Below are 16,795 nucleotides of genomic sequence, written 5' to 3'. Positions count from 1 at the left end.
TACTACCCCAACAGCGCCTGCACCGAACTGTACAGATCCCCCACCAAGGTACTTCCATCTCACAGATGTAGCAGCATCTCCCTGGCCTTACCTCGACACAAACTGGACCACTGACCAGACAACTCTCTCCAACGTTATTACGGGACTTAAAGGGACAAAGAGAGACAAGTGCAATTTCATTCTGATATCCAAAGAACTACAAGAGCCCTGAAAAGTCCGAGCCAGGCAGACTACATTCCTTAAAGGTAGAACATTAAGCAGCAATTATGATATGTGCTATGTGATATGATCCTATCGTTCTTTTATCAACTGGCCACAGGCCAAGTTGACTATGTGTTTCTTCCTCTATGGCCAAACTGCCTTCACAGAGCAGCGGTACCTAGCCAGGCAACAGGAAGCTCACCTACATGGCATTCATTTGAAAGAGTAACAAGGGGCTTGGACCTATTCCCGAAAGCCCCATTTCCTCTAATAAGACCCTTATGTTGTATCCAAATGTGCAAAGCCAAGACCCTGCCACGCTGCCCATTCAGCCCTTGTGTGCAAGGTGAAGAACACAAAACTAGTCGCACAAAACCAGACTCCTTAATATGCTGCTGTAGTCTTAAGCCACTTTTACTTCAGGCCTTGTTATTCCCATAATATCTTAACAAGTAGCCGATATTTATGAAGAATCCTTCCACTTCTGGGGAACCACAGAGAGATTTTGCTGAGAGGTGGGGAACCCCAGCATTGCTACAGAACTACGGAATACGTGCTCCGTTTTTTCTGGAAATTGCTGGGATTGTATAAATTAAAGATGGAAATTTATTTTGGTTAACCCTATTCCACCCCATGCAAAGCAATTTCCTTACAACACTTTTAAGGCTTAAGCTTAAAGAGACCCAAGCAGCAGCCTGCCACCAGCACCAGACAGCCAACGCAACCAGACTCCTCTATGTACCAAATGTCGGAGCTTTCCTTCAAGCAGTGCAGTGAACCCCAATAGTAATGGAGAGTCTGGGAATTACAACAGCATAAATCACCTTGTCTCAGTTTATGAACTAGTTAAATCATCTGGATCAAGCGCTTTGAGATCACTGAAACATCAGCTCATTTTCAATATACCAGGGGATATTTTATTTAAAAAAAAAGGGGGGGGGGGGCTTAAACCCATGTACATCCTAGCAGCCCCAATAAAAAAGGTAATACCTGAAGTTGGGAAGTAGTCTCTTCACATTCCAGAGCTGTGGAAAGTGAAGAGGGGAAGAGAAAAAGAATTCACGTGTACGTGTGTGTGTGAAACTGAGACAGATAAGTAACTCCTGCCCATAATTAAATCCATGACATGCTTTTCTTTCTAACAAACCAAGCCCTTTTGATGACAATCATCCGACAAGGTACAAACGTCTAGTGCTTTGCTGGGCTCCGGTCTCCAATCACGCCAAGTCTAGTGCTCCAATGGAACAATAGGTTACGGACATTTGTTTCCAATTAAAAACCAACAATTTCATCTGAAGTGCCTTAACGAGCCTGCTGCAAACCTACATGCATCATCAAACAAGAATATCACAAATTCACCAGCACACAGTACTCTTCAGAAATGACCTTGTTACTGAAGGGGCCGCATCTACCTGGCTGCCAATTAGTGTGTCAGGAGGCACAAGGTGAAGGCATTTTTTTTTCCCTTTAGATTCAAAATCAAAGTCAGCCAGGCCTTTGAAACTGGTGGGATTGCATCAAAAGGACCCCGCCAGCATTTGCATAACCAAAATGAAGGGCTTCATTCGGCCACTCTTCTCCATGACAGGTACCGTTAACGGCACGCCAGTCTCATCCGATGCCGTGCAGCCACACGCTGTGAGAGGCTGAAGTGGATCCCAAACCTTCAGAAGTCCTGGTGACAGCTAATAATTGGAGGTCTTCTGCTGCTAGCCAGCTATCTCAGGCATTTCGAAGGGTCATATTGCTTTGCTGTGTAAATCCAGCAGCTCAGACAGTGGAAGGCCTGGATAGAAGCCAAGTGGCCTGGACTCTCTCCCCAGCTGGGCCATGACATTGCTCTGAAGGGTGTGGGCACAGGCTCTGGTTAAGTAGTACCTTACAGTCAGAACAGTCTGGCAGCCCCACCTCTGACACCATGTGCACTATATATCCCTTGAGGAGATAGGTAAGTCTATTCTTGCTAATGATTACTTGAGATCTCTGCAATTACGGTCATGCAGATAATGACCAGGTTTTACCCACTGAATGGACAGCTATAAATCGAACGGGTGAACTACAGAGTTTGGCAAGCAGGCGTGACAACTGAGCGAGCACCACATGTTTCCTGCCCCACAAGAAGGATCCTTTGCAACAGATAGCTAGGACAGAAAGAAAACAATCGAGTGGCAGCCACGGACTGGAGGTAGGATCCAATGCAGCTAACAAGACTGCCAGCCAGGAGATTCAAGTCGATGGCAGCTCGTGTCACTAGAAGAGCAAACACGAGTGGGACTTGACAGGAAGCAAGAACAAATACATCAGTCCCACTCCCTGAGGCCACATCCCCTCCCCAGCAAACAGCTCGCTGCTATTTTTCATATTAAGAGCTGTACAGCATGCAAGACCTTTGGCAAGTCTTGCTGAATGGTGACTAGGTATTTGTAACCTCCTAATACTCCTCAAGCTTGTATTTAGCAATCAGGGCAAGGCCTCCTTGGAGCATCAGCTCCCTTGCAATGGCAGCAGGACAGGAACAGGCCACCAGATGCTCAAAAAAACTCCAAGCATGTTAGACTGTGCTAAATAATACAGAAACAAGAGAGCGAAATCAGGGGGTGCACACATGCCTCAGGTTGCCCGCTGGTAGCATGGGCAGCCTCTGTGTGCGGTACAGTGCATCGGGGAGGGAACAGGGAGAACAGCGATGGATAGGACAGGGAGCAGAGCAGCAGATCAGGCAGGGGAAGGGGATCAAGACAGGCACTCAGGCAGAGCGCGGGGTGAATTTGTGGCACTCCTGCCAAAAAGGTTGGCCCCTACTGCTGTATATCGACAGCTCCCCTCCCCACTCACACACACATTTACGTTCCTTTATGGTCGCCTCTTCCCAAAAAACCCGGAGGAACCAAACAGGCCCAGATGCCCCTAGAGAACTGCCAGAAGTGGGTCACTATTTCCAGCGCACCCGACTGGATCTCGTTTTCAAAAGCAACTGCAGCCCTGGGGATTTTGAGCCCGACTGAAAGCTGATAGCGAGTTTAGGCTCCTTTATCACAGCTGCAAGAAGAATTAAGATGCTTTTGAAAGCTTCACCAGGGGACTGCTTAGGACGCTAATAAGAGGAAGCATGACAGAAGTATTTAAAAAAAACAAACCATAAATGGCAGGAAGCTTTACCAAACAACTCCCTATTTCTCACCCTAAAACAAGGCCGAGGAGGTAGTTTGAATGCAACATTTAAAACCAACAGTAGGATTTAAAGAACCCTCGGTAATCCCAAAGCATAAAACAGGGGTCAAGAGCTGGGGCTGGACTCTCTGAAAGATTAGACGCTTCCCCTGTGCAAACAACAGTCCAGTGAGCACAAAGCCACTGCTGCCATCATTCTTCTGAGAGCCCCTTCCAAACAGGCTCAGTACCAAAACCATCTCTCTTCCACTGCAGGCAGCACAAACAGCTTGATTCTTTCATACAATTATGTGCTGCTTCTGCTCATACGAGGGTCTTGCGCATGCACCTCTGAAAAAGCAAAGGGAAAGCTAAATCCAAGGCATAAGCCTTGTATCTGCATGCCTGGCAGATCTGCAGATGATGCCAAGTTGGGTGGACCCGTGGACACCCTGGAAGGTGCAGCTCAGCTCACTTTGCTGGGATGATTTAATCAGGGGAGATCCTGTCTTGAGCAGACAGCTGAACAAACTGATCTTGCAAGGTCCCTTCCAACCCTACTTTCCTCTGACCTAATTTATTCCCAAGAGCAGTTAAGTCACTCTTGCCACCTGCAAGAGATGCAGCCTCTATAAAAACTGTCTCCTGCATTCGCGGGCATTCCTATTATTGCCTGACTGTTTAATTCTCGCAGTGGGACATCACTTTCTTCTCCAGAAGTCACCTGCTTCTGATCAGTAGGACAGAGACCTGAAAATGCACTTGTGATGGGTGGGACACCAGCCTAGGCAGGAATCACAAGGTCTGCCTCCATCAGTTCATACTGCTAAGCAGGACAGCGCAATGCTGCATCTTGCATGAGTTTTTCCTCCCTGTGGTAATCAAGCCTGGAGATCATAAACACATGAGCATTAGGAGCCAGACCTAGGTCTGACTGGGTGGAGAGCAACCTCCTCACCAGAGAGGAAAGGAAGCAGGAATTTATGGTGAAATGAATATTCAGCCATCTAGTAACACAGAAGAATCCAAAACAACCCAAAGATGTGAAGAGGATTGATTGCAACAGCAGATGCCCTTGATAGCAGGGGGGATACTACAAGTGAATCAAGCCCATTAAAAATTAGTCCCTTTCCCTACCAGCATCATCTATCTGGCCAAAATCAGCTTCAATGACATGCACCCTTCAGAAAATGTTAAGATTTTAAGCCTTTTTGACTATGGAAAAATAATAGACCTCTTTTTTCTGTGGCAGTAAACTCAGAAAGATCACAACAGGGCAGAATGGTTTTAACTGCACGGATTCCTATTTGAAGTCTTTGGGTTCAATCTTGTGAATCATGTCTGCACACCTACCAGTGCTAACATGCCCCGACACACCACAGCACCCCTGGAAGAACCTTGCAGCACCCTGGTTATGAATCACTGGCCTAAGGGCACATTCTGGCTAGGCAGCCAGGAGCGGGGAAACGGCGCCGTCTAGCAGGGATGCTGCACCCAGGTTTGATACACACTGCCAGCATGTCAGCCTGCATCCATTCATCCATTCTCCCACCGGCTTTTTATATAGACGTTGAACGATACAGAGAGGGGACTGAGCCTTTTGGGGCTCTGAAGGGTTTGTCCAAAACACGGCCAAGTTTAATCTAAAAGAAATCGTGTGAGCCATTCTAGGACTTCCATTCAATCCCTGTAACTGCTGAAAGATAGGACAGGTGTAAAGCGGTATTAGAGGTGAGCAGCGTATGAACTGGCAGCATCCCAGCAAGTGCATGAATGCACTTCCCTTGTCTAGACCAGAAGGCACGTATTCACCAAGACCAGCGACCTGGCCTGACGCCTGGGGGAAGAATCCAGTACAGTGACAGGGCTGAGACCTTCTGTACTAGCTTCTCATTTGTGTGGCTTTGATACTAGAAAGGAGCCACAGGACAGCAGTCTGCAAAGTCTTTAGCCTTGAGCATCAGTCAGACAGTCTCATGCTTTCGTCTGAGTGGAAACTTAGGTATCTGCTGGCTTTTGCCACCCAGAAAGGGCAGGCACAGCCACAGCCACAGGTTGTGGCTCAACTGCTGGGAAGGTTTCCGTGGCTATTTTTCAAGGCTGTAGGTCAAATTCTGGAAGGGGGCTGCGGTTCGGGCCTGCTCTTTTCTTTTCCTCTTTGCCACCAGACATGAAACGATGTACTTCTTGGCAAAGGCAGGCGCTAACAGAATGGCTGCAGTCTGGTTTACAGCTCTGCCAGACACGACTCCTGTGCCAACAGCAGCCGTGATGGAAGCTCTCCACCTCCCTCATACCGAAAGCAGAGGCCTGCTGGAGCTGTGGACGTATCCGACTCCGTCCTGTCACCAACACAAAGCTTGCTGCCCGCGGCCAAAGACAGTAGAAGCAACAGCATGCAAGATGAGTGTTGGTGCTAGAACAGCTGCAAAAGTATCCAGAAAAAGACTGGGATGTCCTAGCCTTCTCCTCTTGGACAGGTAACTCTTCATAAGCACATTTACGAAACGCAGCTATCTCAGCCAACCTCTTTGTCTTTCCGTGCAGTCATACCCACGTGCAGGAGAAGGTCTGACCATTAATACATGGCAATTAGTGCAGTCCTCATGTCTACACCCAAGCTGAGAGTCAAGCCACAGGTATGAGGCAATCAGATGTGGGAAGTGAGAAATTACCACCGCAAAACCTAAGCAGTGCTGTTCAGCTGGGAGGTTTGGTACTTTATCAGCAGAACAGATAGACAAAGAGGCCTCCAAAGACAGTGAATCCTGCAAAATTCAACAGGTCACACAGCATTCTCTACGAGCCCCTTTGAAGCCCTCAGTGCTCCCAAGTTCATACGTTAGCAGAACTCCTATGTTCATCTTGCTTCTCATGTGCAAAAAAGGAGATACATTGCTACGACTGCGAACCAACAGCTACTTCAGCCCCAGATTTGTCTTCTCAGTCCAGGGTACCCCACATACACAAGCTGATACAAGAACCAATGGGGGGCTGAAATCCCTTCTGGCTCAGATCACAAACCAGGTAGTAACTTTGGGGGGTTGAAAACAAGGTTTCCATTATAGAAGTTGTACTCCCTCCTCAATCATGTCTGGAACTGGCCACTTCACAAAAAGCAGCGAGGAATAAAAGGAGGAATTGAATCCATTGTATTGAATTAAATCCATTCATTTTAGTTTTGAACTTTGCTGGAAACTGAGTTTTAAGACTCCTGCTTTAGGCTCAAGTTTATGGCAAACTCCAGCCAGGATTGTTTCCTAACATATTTTGGTGAACCAGAAAAATGAGGCCAAGCTGTGCTAGAAGTAAGTTTAAAAAGCCTAATTCAGTCCTGGACATGACTGGCCAGGCAGCTGAGGCTAGATGCCTACACAGTTGGACCTATTTTAATAGAGAAGTAGCTTTCAATCCAGCCTGGGACGTGGACTATATCAAAAGGTAGGGAGGGACTATGCAACGGCAGAAAGTTAAAGCAGAATGGGTTTGGCACCCGTTCCTCATTCCCATCTATTTGCTCCCATAGCTCAACTTTGATAGCAACTCTGATCCAGTTAATCTCTACCTGCCTTCTGTTTGACATTAGCACTCAATTAAAAGCAGGGTTTCAAGACATTGGTTCTTGCCAAAGCAAAAGGGGCCAACTGCAACTTGGTTGAGCTGTTAGTGGCACTATGCTTCAGCAGAAGACGTCCAGAGACAGATGCTTGTACGATGATGTAGAAATTCCCGTCATACCAGTATTCATTCTCTTCAATTGACAACCCAGCCATACCAGGGCTGTGACTTCCATGCTGGCTTACAGACACTTAAGCAAACCATTGTACAGCAGGAACTTGTGTCCCAGTTCTACTCCGATGTCTCTGAACGCTGCTTTCCCTCACCCCTCAGTCAGTCTTCCTTTCCTTTGAGTGCGTTCATTTTTTTTTAATAGACAAATACTGTGGAAATTAAAGTTCAAATTATACCAGCTACATGAACAGACTCTGCTTCATCTCTCATAGGGATACATTTATCTAGATTGTTTCAGCTTAAATTATAAGGAAGAACAGTGAAGATACTTATTACACAGTATAAACAAGAGTGTTACTTTAAGCCACAGCCTCTATCGAATCTCCCTTTAAGATTAAAAAATGGTTTTCACGTCTAGAATTCCCAAATGAGAAATGTGATTGAGCGGGGTAGAAATTCATCTCCCCGAAACAAAAACCTTCCATTGAATGCTTTTTCTTCAGGGCCCAGAAGAACACTTCCCCCAACCCATTGACTCCACGAGAGAGTCGTCTGTTGGCTTGCAAACAGGCGGACCCACGCTACCAAAATCCCAAACATCCATTTCCCCCTGTCCTCTGTTGGAAAGAGCTCACTTTTTGGAAAGAAATTAACAGAAAGGTTCCTGTATGAAGGGACAACACAACAGTGAAAGCAGAGTTGAGTGAGTGAAGTCAGACCTCCCTGCCAGAGAACAGCACTTGGCCATTTCTAGGGTAGGGATCGCCAATATAGGTATCCAATGGTACTACCTTGAGCACTAGGCAGAGTTCCCACCGTACTCCAAAAATAGCACAGCACAGACTCGCACATCTTTCCTCCAGTAACTGCAAATTTGGTTTCCCAAAGCCTGGCCACAGACAGGTTTCTCTAGCAGGACTTTGGGCCCAGCCCCCAGGTCCTTCTGCTTTGGGGATGGGGTCATATCCACTCTTGCACCATGGCTGGACTTTCCAGTGGGACTTAATAATTAACCTACATCTCTTGTCCAGGGTCCAGTTGGTTATACTGGAAAGATGTAGAAAAATCCAGGAGTCCTAGGACCTGCTCTGAAAAACCCAGAATGGGGGGTCAGAAAGCTTAGTGGTGTTCATGCTCTATACCAGTGTGTCTCAACCCTTTTAGACTCAAGTCATCCTTGCTAGACTCAAGGACCCTCCATAACTGGTGCGAGCTGAGCAGCACCCATTTCAAAACCCAATTTATTTGATTACAGTGCTTACCTCTGTGCAGAGGGGCCAGGCAGGGAGAACCTGAGCCTGTCCTTACTCCACACACCTCCCTTATCTCTTCACACTTCTTGCATTGCCCTCGAAAGGATCTCCTGGCTCCTTGGCTGAGAATCACTGATCTACAAAGAGAAAAGCTCTCTTATCCACTCCCACAGAAACCAGAGAAGAGATCATTGCAATCAACTAGGCTGCTGATGGTTTCTAGCTGTTTCGGGGCCAGTGTTCTCTCGATGTTCACAAAGGCCAAGCAGAAGCAGCAAACCAGCTTTCCAACAGGAGCCAAGGTTGACTTGGCACGTCCCGCCATTTCAACCAATACGTGTGAATTCCATTCTACATTTGTCACCTCCTCAAAGTGCTGCTTCCCACATGCCCCAAGCAATGCTTCTGTTGGTCTCAGATGCTCAGTTGACCCAAGAATACTTCACTTTCCTTGCTTCAAACTTTGCAGGATAGACACGAGTCAGCTTTCCAGCCTGAATTCTGCAAAGTGCGGCTGCAGGTTCCCATAACCCAAGAATCACTTGGTTATATCAGATGTGTTTTGCCTGGAACATTGCTGGGTTAGTTTATTGTGCAACTCTGCTTTGATCAGAGCCTGGAAGAACACTTACCCTAACCCATTAATTCCATGAGAAGGTCAAGAAAACAAAATTAAAACAGCTTCCAGGGAAGATTAGATCAGGCTCTCATTAGGAGGATCATTTCAATAGCTCCATATATCTGTCCCCCACTGCCAGCTACAGATACCAGCCTCTACACTGAGGATTATTTCTCCTTTTGTTTGATCAGAGCCAGTCAGGCAGTATCTTTGGGGATATCAAGAAAATTCAGTGAGGCTTGGGAATGTGAGACAGTAACTAAACCCAAGTTCAGATTCTGAAAAGAAGAAACTCATGAACAATAAAAGCCGTAACGTCTCAATGGCCAAGCTCCACACAGGTTACCTCTTTGCTCTCAGTTCCAAACCGTAATAACTGATTCTTCCTTTCGTGAAACACTCTCCTAGAATCATAGAAAATTTGGGCTGGAAGAGATCTCAGGAGGTCACATCTAGTCCAATCTCCTGCTCAAAACAGGACCAGCCCGAGTGAAATCATCCCAGCCACGGATCTGTCTAACTTGGTCTTCAAAACCTCCAAGGATGGAGGCTCTACCACTTCTCTGGGTAACACTGCTCTTCCATGAAAATAAATGACTGCCATGTTTGGGACCAGTATGTCACTCTGAACTGTAAGGGAAGTGATCCACATAGCACTGAATGGAAAGGGAAACATGCTATCGAAATATATACTGCTCCATGATTATATATGGAGCCCATACAGTACCTCTGAACCCAACAGATTCCCAACGTGTTTTGAAACAGTGCATCGGCAGCCCCGGCATGCAGCTTCCTGGCAGCGCGGAGCAGCAGCCAACAGGTGCACAGAGCTCAAAGCAATTAATTGAGGGTAGAAGAAAAGGTTACAGAGAAAGCAAACCCGTCTCTCTCAAAAGATTGAAATAGGATCTTGAATGTATAGCAGCATGGAGGGCGTTTTGTCTGCTAAGGTTTCCCAAAAAAACCCAAAGGGAACTCGCAAGACTTGATGAGTCTCCTGTACAAGCATTAAGGTCAGTGGACACTACTGCCTATACAGAACACGTTCTGTTAACGGCAATGCACCTAGGAAGGAGCCGAGGGAGAGAAGGGAAGAGCTGAATTTAACAAGAACTTTTAATCCATTAACACCTACAAGATGAAGAATGGTTTTCTCCCTGTTTAGGGGGGAGGGGGCAAAAACCTAGCAAGACTTTTAAAACGAAAGCAAGGCTGCACATCTTCTGGTGTTACTCGGATATCAATTTAGCCAATAAACAACGCCTTCCCACATCACGCCACTTGTAAAAGATTGCTTGCTTTCCTGTGACATTTTTATGCTCCTGTAACACGAACAATAAAGACACAAGCAGCAAAAAAAGGTGATCTAATGCGGCCTCCAAGGCACTCAACAGTTTAATATTTGGTCAAAAATATAATGAAGCCCAAAGGTCAGCAAATAAAATCACCTCCCAAAGCAATAGAGACTTTGATATATCTGATTCCTTATTTGCCCCATAGCTATTCCTAGAGTTATCCAGGTTATTTCTCTCTTAATAGCGATAGCGAGTGTCTTAGTGCGGAGACTAAGGCATGATAAGGATTACTATTCTTCTTTGGGAAATTGTGGGACAGGTGTCACCGTGAAAAACAAGCAGGTGATCCCAACATGAGGCCAGACATCCACCCCTACTTCCCATAGGCAGCATAACCTCCCATACTGCAAGTGAGGGCTCCTTCAGCTTGAGAGGGAAAATATTTCCATTTAGCAAATTGCTACAGGCTCTGTGCCATTCTTCCAGTCTGCAGCATGAGGCTTTCCAAGGGACTAACCAAGGCTCTGTGCCTTTAAGAGCTCTGGACCCAATTCAGTGAAGGCAACAAGAATCTTCTGACCCTCGTGAGCAGCCCATTAGAGATGGAAAAAAGCACGCTCTCCCCACTTCATCCTGGGCTCATACTCAAAGTTCACTGTCACTCCTGTGGTAGACAGAGGTAAAGATTAACCAGCAGCTACAACTATTCCAACCATCTTGCTGTACATGTATTTCGGGAGCCCAGAAGCCTGCCGCTGTGCTGTTGCAATGAGTCTGAAGTCACACATTAGCGAGGTCATTGTGGCCAAAGCAGCTGTACAGGCTAAAGATAAATAGTTTTAAATATACGTGGTGTGCAGGAAGAGCTGGCCCCACACTCGAAATCAGGGGCAGGTTTCTGCTGGTTGGAGTGCTGGATTGTGTGCAGTGGGGCTGTGGCAGGGTGAAAAGCCCAATAATCAATCAGTAATGAAAGAAACCAGTGCATAAATCCAGACTACAGCTTCAGAGGAGGGCAAAAGCATAAACAATGAGGGTTGGAAGGGACCTCTGGAGGTCACATCTAGTTCCACCTCCTGCTCAATGCAGGACCAGCCCCAACCACATCATCCCAGCCAAGGCTTTGTCTACCCGGGTCTTCAAAACCTCCAAGGACGAAGACTCCACCACCTCTCTGGGGAGCCTATTCCAGTGTTTCACCACCCTCCTAGTGAGACAGTTTTTCCCTCATATCCAACCTCAACTTCCCTTGCTGCAGCCTGAGCCCCTTGTTCCTTGTCCTGTCGTCTGCCCCCACTGAGAACAGTCCAGCTCCATCCCCTTTGCAGCCTCCCTGCAGGGAGTTGAAGGCTATCAAACCCCCTCACTCTTCTCTTCTGCAGACTAAATCAACCCAGTTCCCTCAGTCTCTCCTGATCCATCCTGTGCCCCAGCCCCCAACTATAATCCCAACTCAGCTTCATGATAAAGGCATGTCCAGATACAAAGAGGGACATGCACATGCAACATTTTTGCAACTAAAATCTCCTAAAATGCCTTCCTTACTTGATCAAGATCAAACTCGGAGTTCCTACTGTTGAGCAGGATGCATGTGTCTGTCTAGAGAAAGAGAGAGGGACAAAAGGAAAAGAAATGAGTTGGAAAGGAATTGAGAGACCGGCAGGGATCTCAGAGCAGGAAAGGGAGAGTCACAAAGGCTGGATAAGGGATGGGATGAGCATAACTAGCTAGAAGTAAGAATTGGGAAACCCAAGGAACAGAGAAGGATCTGAAAAGGAGCTGGGGATGAGGAGACATGGGTCAATCAAGCATGGAGGAAATGGAGGGAGAAGATGAGACAAGGGATCTTTGGAATGAGACTAGGACCGAGGGGGCCTGGGACTGGCTGAACACAGGACTGGGCACACAGCCAGGGAACTCCAGGACTGGGACACAAATGCAAAGACTTTTCCGTAACATTTTTGCCTGCGTTATAATTGAAATCAAGCTGCCATCATGTTAAGGGCTACCCCAAACACCTTGCAGTGTAAATAAAGACGAGAGACAGGGAACAGATCATCATGCTTGTTTTACAGCTGTGAACTGACAAACTCACTGCCCGCTGGTGGGGGGGAGAGAGCACGAGCGCGTATGCACACGTGTGCATATGTATATACTGCACACATCCAACCTTAACTTTGACATCTCCTAGCTTTTACATGCTTGTCTCTGCACATTTAATAATGCTACTTTAACATATACAAATCCAAATGAACGAATGCATGGCTGAATGAAAAATCAAACTAACTGAAAACACAGTTGCAAGGAGGAGAATTAATTCCAAGAGTCACAGCTGAAAAGTCTCATCAGCCATCAAAAACAGTGGTTTATTGGGGAAGATGGTGTGAATTTAAAAAAAGCCAACCCAAAAAAACAGTCTCCTATTTTACTTTTTTTTTTTTTTTTTTTTTTACACATGAATGGACTGTGGGTCCATCTGTCTGCTACCTGGCTGCCTAACGGTTAACCCCTACACAGTAACAAGGCATTATTCAAGGCATGACAGACCTTCTCTAAACTGCATGTCAAAGCCTTCCCACGTATCCAACAGACGTGACAGCTACAGGCAGGTACGAGCATTAGCAGAGACGGTAAAAAGCAGCTTGGTTACGACAGCCTGCCCAAGGAAGCAGTCATTCATGTAAGAGCGTGGACTCTGTGGACCTATGAAGCATCATACCAGATGCCTGCTCAAAAATATGTCCTTAGACCAACAGGGCAATAACCTGTACCCCTACTCAAAAATATCACACTAGATACCAAAGAAATTGCGATCTATGGACCAGCGATTAACTAAGAGGCATCTGGGTGATACTGCTCTACAACCAGAGCTCTTTGGTAAAGCAAAGTTTCTTTAATAAGTCCAACATTTGTCTAAAAGCTGGGGGGAGACATAATGCAAGCACATGCTACTTAAACAGGACAATTTTTAACAAGCCCAAAAGATATGCTACGGAACAAATGGTGCCCACGATACACTTCTTTCATATGGCTGACTCAGAGCAACAACTGTAAGTCCAGTTTAAGGTCAGTTAAGCAATTTAATGCTCTTGAGGGAAAGGGAATTCATCTCTGCAATGCCACATCAAATCTGTATAGTGTTGCTATGTGTTCCATAGTTTGATCAGGATAGTCACAGCTGTGACACACATTCAGCAGGAAAGAGAAGTTCCCTAGCACAGACACCTCTGGATGGGAGCTACAACCCTGGCAGGTTTTCTCCTTTGCTCTGACTCTTGTCATCACACTTCCATCCCCTAGCTAAACAACTCCAATCAAGGCACATGACAGCAACTGTGAACAAGGTGCCAATAAGCAAGAGACAAAGGACTTGACAAATTAAACTAAAATCAGATGAGGGTTAAAAAGAAAGATATGCTTCTGTTTCTTTTGTCAGCAAAGAGAGGAAGGCTGGCAGCAAGAAGGAAAAAAAAAGGCATGGTTAGAAACCAGTCGAGCTGGCTCGGAGAGGACTGCATTGTTATGTGAGAGACAAGTGAGTGCTGGTTCCAGACTCTCACTGTCAAACTCGGGGCCAACACGTATGCTGGGAACACCGGAGAGGCAACAGACAGCCTCTGGGAGAGGAAAGAAAAGCATTACTAAACTGTGACCCCCTTCAGCCAACTCAGCAGCAATGATGGGCTCCCAAGGGACAGGGATCCAGGCCTTGCCAGAGACGGAGGCCAAGAGATAGCTGCAACAAGGAGGGAAAAGGGAATCATCATGATTCCACCGAGCAAGGATCGTGACGCAGGAGTTTTGCTTTTAGAAGAAGCTGCAAAGGAGGAGTGTGAAACAGTCATGATCCTGCCCTCAAATGCAAGCCATAAATCGCCCTGGGCTGTATGAGCAGGGGTCCAGAAAAGAAAAATCAACTGTAATGGCATCATCAAAGGCAGCAGAGACATCGCAGCACCGTATCTGACAGGACACCTGCAGGATGGAGAGATGCAAACAAGAACACCGGATTCGATCGGTTTCAACAATGAGACCCGATAAAAGGGAAATCATCCCAACTTCGGATGATCCCAACCAGGAGACAATCAAATGGAAAGAACTGGGCAGAGAGGCAGGCAAACGACAGACTTCTCGTTTCAGCAGAGACTGTGACCATCCTGCAGGTTTATCATAGGACTTTCCCTGGCCTGGAACCGAACACCACGAAAGTAAGACCTTGAACTACGGCTGAGAAGCCGGTGTGCTAGTAAATGCCCAGCTATCACATAGGAGAGGTAAACACCGTGGTGCCACACTGCAAATGAAGCTGATCCAGGCATTACCGAGGCAGAAACACCAATCTCAGTCATGCTGGCCTCCAAACCCACTGGCCACTGGGGCTGAACCCGCCATCTTCCAGCACGGTGCCCAGCGACAGCACGCTGGGGAAATGCCAACCGCACAGGGCCACAGCTCATGCTCACAGACTTTCTTTCTTTCTTTTACATTTATCAAATGGGCTTATTTGCATTCTTCTACTGACTAATCAGTACTTGAATCTCACATCGGTCAGCAGGCTAAAGAAATAAATCAATGAATCCAGGCCATTAAAAATTACATCACAATAGCAGCACCAGCCAGCGGTCCAGCTACAAGCTAGGCAAGCATCACTCCTAGCTTTATCTTGGCAGATTAAAATGCCAATTATCACCAGGCCATTTAGGTAGCCTATCACCTATTTAAAAAAAAAAAATCTCAATCCAGAAATAAAAGCCCCTATTATATAAAAGTCCAGATTTCCAGAGTCAGCCTCTGAAGCCTAATAAATCTTATATTTAATGCCTTACCCATTTCATTGGTACACAATTAATTTATTACTAAATAAAAGGGCCCTGTAATTGCTGGTGGCAATTAACAGGAATCATTTTCTCCTGTTTTATTCCTACAAAGTGCCACCCCTTGTTCAGCTGCTGGGATAGGCAGACGTCCCAAAAGAAACTGCGTGTCTCTGGTTTTGGGTGTAATTGTATTGGTCTAAGGACAAAGGCAGACAAGGTTCTTTGGGTACATGTGTATCTTTTATTAAACCAATTAAATGTTGGAGAAATGGTTCTTTGCAAGCTTTTGGTCACAAACACCCTTCTTCCAGCACAGGGAGAGTCTGCCGGTGGTTGGTGCACCCAGGACAACACACAATACCAGCAGACTCTCCCTATGCCGGAAGAAGGGTGTTTGTGCCCAAAAGCTTGCAAAGAACCATTTTTCCAACTATTTAGTTGGTCTAATAAAAGAGAACACATCTACCCAAAGCACCTCATCTCCTTGTGTCACCGGTTTCTGCATTGAGAAGGAACCGAGAGACTCCTTTTCCTTAAAGGTTCACATTCAAAACCACCTGAGACTCCAACATGCCATTGCACCCACAGCAAGGAAACTTTTGTCACTTTTGAACCTGCTCACTTGAGGCTTCCCTTGCACACATTTTCAGAGAGCTCGTAAAAAAGGATGTGGGGCACGTTGTGGAGCGTACCACACATCTCTGCAAATCAAATGGTGTAAGATGATGGCAGTTTCCCCAGAGAAGAAATCATCCTTCATATTTTGAAGGAACACTGTCAAGCAAGTATGGATGTTTTCTGCTTATCTGAAAAAAATAAAACATTTTTGGGCACTGCTCAGGGGGGAAAAAAAAGATGCTACAGACTATTCAGAAAATTTATAACATGTAAACAAGCCATTGACCATACTAGGGAAATATCCAGGCCTTCTAGTATGCAGAGAATTAGCACACAGCAAATGGGGCATTCACAGCACAGATATGGGCCCCTGTGCAAGTCCAGGCAGAAATCGTACTGATCAGGTAACTTTTTATAGTAGCGATGTATTCATAACGCAGGTTAGCTAGGCAGCAGGGCAAGTGGGAGACCACTGCTGTGTCTGCTTGCTGCCAAAATCTTTTTCCATTGCACTCAGTGCCCCCCACTCCTGCAGTAAAAATCCTGACCCCAGGAAATCAGCACCCTTACCCTCCTCGCACTGAATTTTTGCTCAAAGCCAGAATGCACCTAGCACTACAAACACAGTCACTGAGGCATGGCAAGAAAGGCACGTTCTCCAAACTTCAGTAACATTTTACCATGCAGCTCGAGAAGCACCGTTAATCCTGGAAGTGTCATGTCACAGAAGAAAAGACCTCGCCCCTGTCATGTCTCTGGAGGGAAAGTTGACAATACAGGCATTAAGAGCCAGGTTACGTGCTCTGGGAAATACTGAACTGCCACCAAAACGCAGTCGCTCAAGCCCATTCATTCAGACCTTTGCTATCGGAGTACAGGTCACCAGTGACTCAGCAGGGAAAGTTAAGGATTGTTCAAAATCAGGGAGAGTCTGAGTGACAACGGCAAAGCAAGCTCTGGACTCCCGCAAAATTATGAACTCATTTCCATCTGAATGGCCGAGAAAAGAAACAGGGCATGGTGGCATTCTATTTTACTAGTTTGATTCAAGTACAAACTGTACAACCACAACTGAAGGGAGAAACAGAAGAACCTGATGGCCGCTATCGT

At 46.3% G+C, this 16,795-nt stretch overlaps 1 protein-coding gene across 2 annotated transcripts in view; it reads right to left on the bottom strand.

Moving 5' to 3' along the window:
• The window catches only part of ARHGAP35 (Rho GTPase activating protein 35), a 105,146-nt gene that overhangs the window by 86,183 nt on the left and 2,168 nt on the right, over positions 1-16,795 (bottom strand). The window contains exon 2 of one of the 2 annotated variants that reach the window (XM_090056066.1): positions 8,346-8,473. The exons of the other annotated variant lie outside the window; for it this stretch is intronic. The gene's annotated coding sequence lies outside the window, so the exon portion shown is untranslated. The remainder of the gene's footprint in view (positions 1-8,345; positions 8,474-16,795) is intronic. 2 annotated transcript variants of the gene reach the window in all.

This window comes from Crocodylus siamensis, chromosome 6 (genome assembly GCF_052110815.1).
Source record: "Crocodylus siamensis isolate JL-2025a chromosome 6, ASM5211081v1, whole genome shotgun sequence".
NCBI classification, from domain to species: domain Eukaryota; kingdom Metazoa; phylum Chordata; order Crocodylia; family Crocodylidae; genus Crocodylus; species Crocodylus siamensis.
Note: the sequence above shows the minus strand (reverse complement) of the source record. Positions and strands in the feature narration are given on the sequence as shown.